This window comes from Carassius auratus, chromosome 15, assembly GCF_003368295.1.
Source record: "Carassius auratus strain Wakin chromosome 15, ASM336829v1, whole genome shotgun sequence".
NCBI classification, from domain to species: Eukaryota; Metazoa; Chordata; class Actinopteri; order Cypriniformes; family Cyprinidae; genus Carassius; species Carassius auratus.
In genome coordinates, this window is record NC_039257.1 from 6,229,794 (window position 1) to 6,239,649 (window position 9,856).

General features: G+C 37.2%; 1 protein-coding gene across 2 annotated transcripts in view; it reads right to left on the reverse strand.

Annotated features, from left to right (window-relative positions):
- LOC113114830 (nuclear receptor-interacting protein 1-like) overlaps positions 1-7,642 on the reverse strand; it is a 31,252-nt gene extending 23,610 nt beyond the window's left edge. For both annotated transcript variants that reach the window (XM_026281881.1, XM_026281882.1), the window contains exon 1: positions 7,379-7,642. The gene's annotated coding sequence lies outside the window, so the exon portion shown is untranslated. The remainder of the gene's footprint in view (positions 1-7,378) is intronic.
- Positions 7,643-9,856: the final 2,214 nt, after the last annotated feature.

Genomic DNA, 9,856 nt, shown 5'->3' on the forward strand with positions numbered 1-9,856 from the left:
ATCTGTAATATCTAATAGTAAAAGGAAAACGGTGTGAATAATGCATATAATGAATATATATATATATATATATATATATATATATATATATATATATATATATATATATATATATATATATATATATATATATAATAGCATTAACACAATTATAATACTTTATTAACATATTGCAGAGTCTCTTATGCTTTCCAATGTTGCATTTATTTGACAAAAACAGTAATACTGTAAAATATTACTCAAGTTTAAAATATTTACTTTCTATTGTAATATATTAAAAAATATAATTTATTGGCAAAGCTGAATTGTCAGTGTCTCATGACCCTTCAGAAATCATTGTAATATGTTGATTTGCTGCTCAAGAAACATTTCTTATTATTATTATCAATGTTGAAATTTAGTGGAAACTGTGATACATTTTAGTTTTTCAATATTATTCCATGAACAGAAAGGTCAAAATCACAGCACCTTTACTTCACTCACCCACCCAAAATGATAATAATGATCTCTTTCACCTCAGTTTCATCTTAAATAGCCTTACCTAACACTTTACATGAGGCTGTTACCTTCCACAAATAACAAATCACGTGTTCAGGTGATCTGACACACTCCGCTTTCTTTCTGGCGAGATCATTGTTCATAATTAACCCAAATCACTGGTCGAGGGAAGATCATGTGTCACGACCTGACAAAACAGCTTATTAAACGGTGCTTGACCTTGGTGTGACTCCTAAAGTGGATGTCAACCTTGAACTACGGATGACACACTACCGGCAAACGGCCTTAATCCACTCAACTCAGAGCAGGCTGGATCAGGTTTCGGCCCCCATTATTGGAGATGCCCACTAAAAATACACCAACGAACAGTAAAGTGCTGTTTCAAAGTAGCCTAGATGATAATTATCTCAGCCTGGTGGGAAAAAAAATCTGGCCCCTCTGGGTCAGGTCTAAGGCCATGAGCGAGGGTGACGATAGCGTCATCCTCAATGGTGTGACCAAAACATGTCCGCCACTTCCAAGGTCTCGCAGAGCTGCATTTAGTATGCGCTACTTGGGGGAAGGGTAATGCTCTGATTTACTGATGACTATCAAATGGAAAAACAGCTGCCCCTTTGTGATGAATGAGGTGACACTTTTTGTTCAAAGCACCAATAAAACCTTTAAACAAACCACAAATGACCACAACAAAAAGACTACACCTCTCTAGCGATGCAAAAGCACCAAGAATTAACATATCAAAGTGGCGTGTTGAAAACACAGGGCTGTAATGTTTACCCAGCTGTCCCTCGTGTTTCTGTCTCTCCATCACCGCAGATTCTTTCCACAGTCCAAACATGGAGGGCAACCAGCCTACAGCAAAAAAAATGAGCCATGAGCTGAACTCAACAAAACCGCATCCCCCGGGAAACGGCATGAACTATACACCCACAACGTGTTGTGAAGGGGTGCCTGCTGTTGCTCAGTAACAGATTAGCCCAGTTTATGCTTTAACGCGGTGGATCCGCTGCCCATCACCGCTCGCTCTCTGCCAAATCATGGCCAGAGGACTTTCCAGACACTCACGCTAAACAGCCCTTGACCATGAACTGTCTGACTGTTCAAACATTTTCAAAAACTCTGAACACTTCTCTGTGATGCCCATACTGCCCCAGAACTCATCCGTAATATCTTTCTTGATAACAGCACAATCTATTTTTCCATTTCAGCCGCATTCAAAAACAACAACCATGGTATTTAACAATTGAAATGAGCAAAGCATACAAAGAAAATATGAAATGTCTTTAAAGAACATATTATTTTGGCTGAACATGGGGTTCCCTCTCATTCTCAGTGCCTCTAGCAATAAGAAGTTCATTTACTAGCTGTAGAGAGACCTATTAGAGAAAACTGAGAGTGACTGTCCAGAACAAAGAAACTATTATATATATTAAAAGTCTTAAAAATGATAAAAGTACATACATACGCACATATATCGGTTTAAGATCAGGCTGGATATAATCGGGGTATAAACAGTACAGCAGAATATCTACCAGCTGACACATTTCCACCGTGGCACATAATATATCATCAAACCATTCTTCCCTAAACTAAACTCTGAAAAGGCCATACGCTGTACGAGTAGACGGTAATACCCAGCGTTTGTATTCAAAGTGGAGACACAATCTTTTCTCACCATATGTTATAGATTACCAGGCAATGAATTCTTTTAATTAACTCTTAAGTAACACCTTGAAGGTCTAAGTTCAAGCTGTGCATTATTGTCTTGATCTGCTTGCCACAGAGCCGTCTTTGTCTCGGCAGGCAACCGTTGGATTAGATTTTCCTAACGACATCTAGCAAGCATGACCTCATATCTTATCGAACTCGGAATACAAAAATGCAGCCGGTGAAATCACCCGTGTCGTAATGTCGCCACAGAGCTCCTTGGAAAGACTTTACCTTCACAGTACCTGGCAGAAAAAAAAGTGTCAAGCACAAAGAGTATGATCATGAAACAGTCATGGTCTTAAAAAAGTGGGTACAGTGATTCTCTCTCCTTTCATGCGGTTCTCAACGTGGCAATAAATCCATTAACACAGACTCAAGTCCATCTCACGTGCCGCTGTCCTCTCTCGCCATATATCAATCTTCTCAGTCATTTATAAATTCCAAAAATCCCCTTTTAGTTAATTGCCAAAGCAATTTAATTTCTAAAAAAGCTCTCTGAAGAGCAAGTCATAATGAAGTAGGGATACATCAAGTGACTCTCTCTGACAATGCCGCTCTTTTTGCACTTGCTGGTTTGAGTGGATGAACAGTGAAAGATGCTTGCATTAAAGCCATATAATTATGTGAGGGTGAAGCACTCCACAGCTCGGCTTATTGTAGCAGACACAATGCCCTTGCCTGAGCTCTGTAGGCTCCAGAAAGGACAGGCGGCTAAGAAGTTGTGAAGGACAATCCCCCCTAATAGGACAGCACTGCAGCGGCCTTGGACTCTGAATTCTCTGCTCGACAGGGGACATACATCAATCCGTCAGCCCAGCCACAGACAGCCCCGTAACCTTCAAAAGTCTCAGGATTGGTGAGGAATGATTGGCATTCGAGTGAGCCACTTTCTCAGTGGGCTTTGCTTCATATAACCCAGGGTGGTTAAATTAAGATTCCATTGAATAACAGTCTTAAGTCCACTTTAACTATCGCCCCTACTGCGTCCTCTCAAGCCTTCAATTATGCTGATCCTGCCGCACGGTGACCTGTGAAAACCTTTATCCCCGTGGCCATTAAAGCTGTCTAGAGACCTAGCCAGGGCAACACATGTTGCAAATGATCGGCTCAACCCGCTGTGTTTATTCAAAACTGACTGCAGAACCAAAATGTAATGGATTTGGTGAATATTTCTTCAACATCTAAACCAACTTAAAGAGCTAAAGTTCTTAAAGTCACTGTGACATTCAGTTAAAAGTAGGCCCAGATGGAATCTAAAGAAGATTTTTACAGTTTCTACACTGATCTTGAAGGAAATGTGCAAATTTTGTTGCTATGGATTTTATTAGCTTTTATTGGTATATGAAAGCATATTGGCTGATGTGAAATACTTCTGGGGCAATGTTGGCCTTAAGTACCTCAAAACTTTAAAAGTTGCGAGAAAACAGAAGTGGGTGATCGTTTCTTATGTATTGAGATGTACACACAATAAATTATTATTATTATTATTTATTTATTTTAAATGTAGGGCAGTTGACATGTTTTTATGAATTAGGTGTTGACTGGATGTTAAGATGTGGATGATGCACTTAAAAATTAATGTCAGTATACATTTAGTAGTGTAATGCACTTTAAACAGCATTTTGACAAATATTTTACAACTAGTGAGGAAGAAAATAGCAACATTTTAAGTGGTTGGGTCACACATAAATACATAAACATGTAATACATCAACTAGCCATAATCCAAAATGTGACCTAGAAGATATCACAAATGAATATGCAAGGGCTAAAACGTGTAGAACTTTATGAATGACCGTCATTCAAATTCTACAGAAGTATGTGGAGGCTTCAGTGGGCATGTCTATAAAACCAAATAGGAATCTGTAAAAAAAAAAAAAAGTAGATTACGGACTTAGTGCCTAAAAATAAAATAATCCATAAATCTTAAGTAAATGCATTCAAAGCCAACCTGTTACATTTGGCTCCTGATTTCTCAGTCTTTATGCATGTGAAGTTAAGGATAGTTGCACACGTGTCATAAATCGCATACCTAATATTGGCCTACTCTATAAAAACATCACGATACACATCGCTCGCCTCGGGCTGACATTTCTATTCTACAGATGGAAAAATCATTTCTGTGGTGTACTGCTGATAGATGAGCTGGCACACGGAGACATGATTTAAGATGCTTCTTTCCTTTTGCCCTCCACTTTTGCTTACGCCATTAGTTTAATACAAGACTCTTTGCTTGCATTTGTCTTTTTTTTTTTTTACCACCGCCACCCCCCCCCCCCCCACCTCCTCACAGACCACAACACGAGCCAATTTAAGAGCCACTATAAATGTCTTTTTCTTAAAAGCTGGTACACTGCTGAGATCTCATTGATCTCTGATGTTGACAAGATCACGTTCAGCCGGTTGTCTCTTCAACAAGCCGTTGCTTACACACGCACCTCTCCTCCTGATTTATCTGACCCCTATCTCACAGTGGGCTGGCTGTATTTTTTTTCTCGCAAACTATGAATAATGTACTTCAATCTCCATTATGGTCAATCAATTATGGGTTATGATTGAGGGGCGTGGTGACCTCCTGTCTGGTAGATGATCCTGTCATTATCTCATGAACAAAGAACCCCTTCCAGCCATCCATACGGAGACACACACAAACATTTCACCATTTCACTCCATCCCTCCATTTCCTCGTCCTGGCTTTCTTTCCACATGGTCAGATGGCATTTACTGTTCTGCTCTGTGCAAAATGACAGGAGTATTTCTGTCTCTCTATGCCAGCCGCACATACTCTGTCAAAATCCAGTTACCTGAGCATTGAAATTCAATTTGTAATACGATGAACTGACGATCATAAAATCATTCAGAAAAACAAAAAAGCACAGCAAGAGCTGGCAAACATCTCTTTAGGATTATATGAGCATCATTTGGGAGTCCGGCCATATACAGAAAAAAACTAACTAAATTAAGCAAAAATTTACTTAAATGAAGAGGAACATTAGCGAATCAAGTCGTTCCAAACCTGTAGAACTCACACTAAAAATGTTATACTTTTTAAACGATTTTAAAGAACAGCTTTTGTTAATGCCAACTAAAGTAAATGGGGTCAAGAACAACATGAAATGCCATTGACTTTCATTGCATGAAATAAAATCCTTTGTGTTCCACAGAAAAAGCAGAGTTTTAAAGGTTTGGAATGACATGAAGGTAAAGAAATGTTGAAAGATTTTCATTTGTGGGCGATCTAGCCCTTGAATAACAAGTGATATTACAAGAAATGATTCATTTACAAATACAGAAAACTGGAGTTGAAATTCTGTCTACAAATATTAGTATTAACTGGCTGTTATCACCATCCAAGATATCCAACTCTTTTAATCTAGACTTCAGTGACAAGATCGTTTACAAAAGCGTTCCTCGCAGCCTTTTAAGAAAGGTTAAGAGCAACACTTTAAACAAAACCACACAACGTACTAAAGTAAGCTTTAACATAATGTGAGTAGGTAGTCAGGTTTTTGGGTTACATGTCATCATGATCTTAAGCAAGCTGTTCCTCCCGAAATGTAAACATTTGGGACTTTTTAAGACCAGAGCAAACAAAAAGTAAGATCTGATGTAAAAAGAGAACCACCTCTGTGGATTTGATTTAGTCATGCTTACACAAACATAAAAATGAACATAAAAAAAAATGCTTCAAAAAAGAGAAAGTGTCTCTACAGCTCATAATGTACAGCTGGGCTAATGCCACCATGGCACCATGCACATTCAATACTGTCAAACATCATGAGGTAGGCTCTATTTATTCTAAAGTATGAGTCAACACTCTGAACATTAAATATTCCAGGTCCTGTTGTTGTTCACAGCTCCACACTGATTTGAGAAACACGTTAAAAGCCAAAGGCCTAAATGTATAATATGTAAAGGTACACTCAGTAATATTATACTGACACCTACTGGCCTGGAGGCAAGTAGTATGTTTACTAACTGCTGCCACAACTCTAAATCTGTTTATCTTTTATTTTTCTCCATTTCAAACTATACAAATACTTACAGTACATATTTTCAGATTCAATCCCATTGCATTTGCATGAATTGTTTGTGGTTCACGCTGGAATACAGCTGACGAACTATTGTGATTTCTCTCCATGGAACAGTGGCGAATATTGCCATTTCAGAGTGTTGTTTTTTCTTTAATGTCTATAGGTTTAAAACATTTTTTAATAGTAGAAGTAACTCAATTGCATGAGATGACAGTGGGTCATGTGATATGAACATGGCTATGCCCACTGGGCGACCACCTCAACATAGAATAAAACAGCATTTTCTTTAAGGCATAGGCTATGTGAGTAGAGCATCATATCAGTGAACATTATTTTAAAGCTATTTCTCAAAAGTTCACTTAATTTGTAAAACTTTGCTTATTAGCTAAATGAAAAAAGGAAAAATTATCAGTTCACATTTCAATCACATTTAAATTTAAAACGTTAAGTAGTATCTACTCTTCATCTACATGCTCAAAAAAATGTAATATGAATCATATGATGTTCTTCATAAGCCACTGAACACAGTAATATTTTCATAAGAAATAAACACTAGATTTCATGAGAAATATTTTAGCAGGTGAGATAATTTCATGTTTCTCGATACAAGATCTAGGAGCACTTGAAAGATTTCACACAAACACTTCGAAGAGTCTCGGTTAGACTAAACATGAGGAAAGCAAGGAGCCAAAATCATCCTCTTATCACAACTACAGTAACGATCTATTCTAGAGCTCGGTTCGGCTACTATTAGAGCAACAACACTCTTTTATATCACATTTCACGTGCTTGCCTCTATAAATGTACTTGAGTAGCTTCATTTCTGGTATAGGATGCTTATAAAGGAAGCAAGTCCTTGTCGCTTCCATGTAATCGTTTGATCACATGCATAAAGAAAATTAGCTAAATAAATAACGCACAAATTATACGCGCATGCCTGCATGTAAGCATTCAATGAAATATATGAGAATCAAAATGGAAACGTCAGCTCCCACCACCCCATATATATCGCCTGCTTATTTTATATACGCACAAGCACTTCAAATACATAGCGGATTCTGGCTTTGCTGCTAATGCACGGATAAAACAAACGAATAAATGATTATACCAGAAATCTATTTTCACACCCAGCCTTACCTGCGCGGATGGTGAAAAAAGAGAATCCCGTAGAAAATTATGCTGCATTCAGGGAACAGTCGGAGACGCGTATATGATTATTTAAGAACAATTGAGATGTAATTATTTATTTTTTTAAATAACGAAAAGGTAAATGGGGCTGACAGCGTCTACTCCCCACATATGCGGGTTTCTAGTGCTCTTGACTCCTGCCGTCAGTCGCTTATCTGAAGAATTGTTTATTCAAGGTATCCCCGGCACTCTGCAATGCCATGTTCACTCCTCCTACCCTCATGGACGCTAGTGAGATCCGATTCACGAGAGAATCATTCTTGTAATGATTCGGCAGAACCGATTCGTTAGTGAATCTTCTGAGTGCACCTTTATATGAAAAAAGGTCTATTATGTCAACCACATTTGCAACAAAACAGCATAATTAGCCTACTTAGCATTTCTTAATGACTAAATAATAAATGCATATTCATGAGGTTTCAGGATAGCTTTCAAGATAGCAAAAAAAATATGTTTGATTGCATTTTGGATGACATGCAGTCGCTGACACTAAATTAACTTCATTTGAATTATAGTGGTCTGTTAAAAAAAGAAGACAAGAAAAAGAAAACCTGTTTTCCCATGTGGTCACTATGGAAAATCTGTGGGATGGATTACTTTAACACAATAAACATTTGACACATTGAATATAATTAATCATGCATTTTGCTATAAACAGCTAATTTTTACCCGTATTCAACTATATTTTATAGCAATAACAACAAAACAAAAAGTGTGTAAAATGATTTCAGGGGAAGACATTTGAGTGATGATTCAAATGAATTATTGAATTGTTTTAATCGGCTCACTACAAGAATCACCCGGGCGAATCGAATCGCTAAAATGAATCGGACTTCCCAGTACTAATGGGAGCCACCCTTAAAGCCACAGTTTAACTATCTGTTCTCTTCCTAACCCTGTGCTTTAAATCAGATTATGGCATGTACGATCACATGAAAACAGCACAGGAAAGGACAATACACACGATTTTCAGATGTAAATTCATGCCTGTAGCCCTTTAACCCATAGGTGTTTTTTCCTTTCCATTTTCCAATTGCATAAAGAAAAATCTTTATTATAAAAAAAGAAGAAATATAGTCAAAAAATCAGTTTTCCATAGTAAAAATGACTGTGACAAACATTAAACTTAAAAAAAATAAAGTTTTATTTCACAGCCTGCCTAGTTTAGGCTTTCTATGCCTTGAGAAGACACAGCTTTTACACCAAGTTCACACTTCTTGGGACCCCATATGACCAGTCAACAGTTCTGGCTGGAGTAAACATACCCCGCTGGGGTTACAGATGGGCTATATCCTGATGGGACATAGTATCAGCCATCAAGTTTTTCACAGTTTTTCTCTTGCATACAAAGAGATGTTAACATCCCAGCTGCCCCTCCTTGTTACAGTAGGTGACCTCTCCCTCCCAAGACAGTCACATGTTTCACTGCTGAGTGACAAGCTGAAAGAAAAACCTTTTGCTCATGTGTGATGTTTACCCATTTTCAGAGCTCACTGACTATGGTTAAAGTTAAAGATTTCATGTAAAATGTTAAGCTACTATCCAAATAAAGTCTTTATTATATTTGTACAGCGCTTTTCACAATGCTCATTGTTTCAAAGCATCTTTACAGAAAAACATGATGCTAATGCTTCTAAGAGATTAATATTTGCAAGAATTATAGTTGCATTTAGCAGATGGGTAACATAATTTATAGTTTATATATCACCTTAAGTAAGTATATGCTGCATGTATACATATCCAAGTTTACACAAAGAGCTGGGCAATAATATAGTATATTAGTCAAGCCATTTAGATTTGCTATATCACCTTATGTGTCAATGCATTCTATGTGATACTCTGTGAGAGTTTGACATACTATTTATAAATATATAGAGAGAAAGAGAGAGCAGCTTACATTTTACAACAATACAAACACTCACGCAACTGAGACTTGCTGTAATACTGTGTTGTTGTTGTTTTGTTTTGTTTTTTGTATACTGTATGTATAAAGGTATGTAGAATATATATATATCTAACTTATATCAGTGGATGATAATATACTTTCAACATTATAGTGTACCAAAGTGGGTTTTATTATTAATTTAGAACATTAAATTATGAGATTCTCAATGCACTACCCACACAATTGGTAGGAATAACATGTTATTTGAACAAAAACATTGATTGTACTTCAGTTGTGTATATTTATAGAATATTCTACCAGCACTCAGATACCGAAAAACCCCTTTTATCACAGCGAAATCAAAGTCATGCAAGTATGCTTCCTTTAAAGTATAATAATAGGATTAAATAACACATCCATTTCCTCTGTTTGATTCTAGAAAGGTCTAGTGGCTCAAACACTGATCCCGACCAGAGAGCAGAGACAAAAACAAAGAGACTTTGGCCTCAGCATGTGACGGTCACAAAGGGAAACATTAGGTC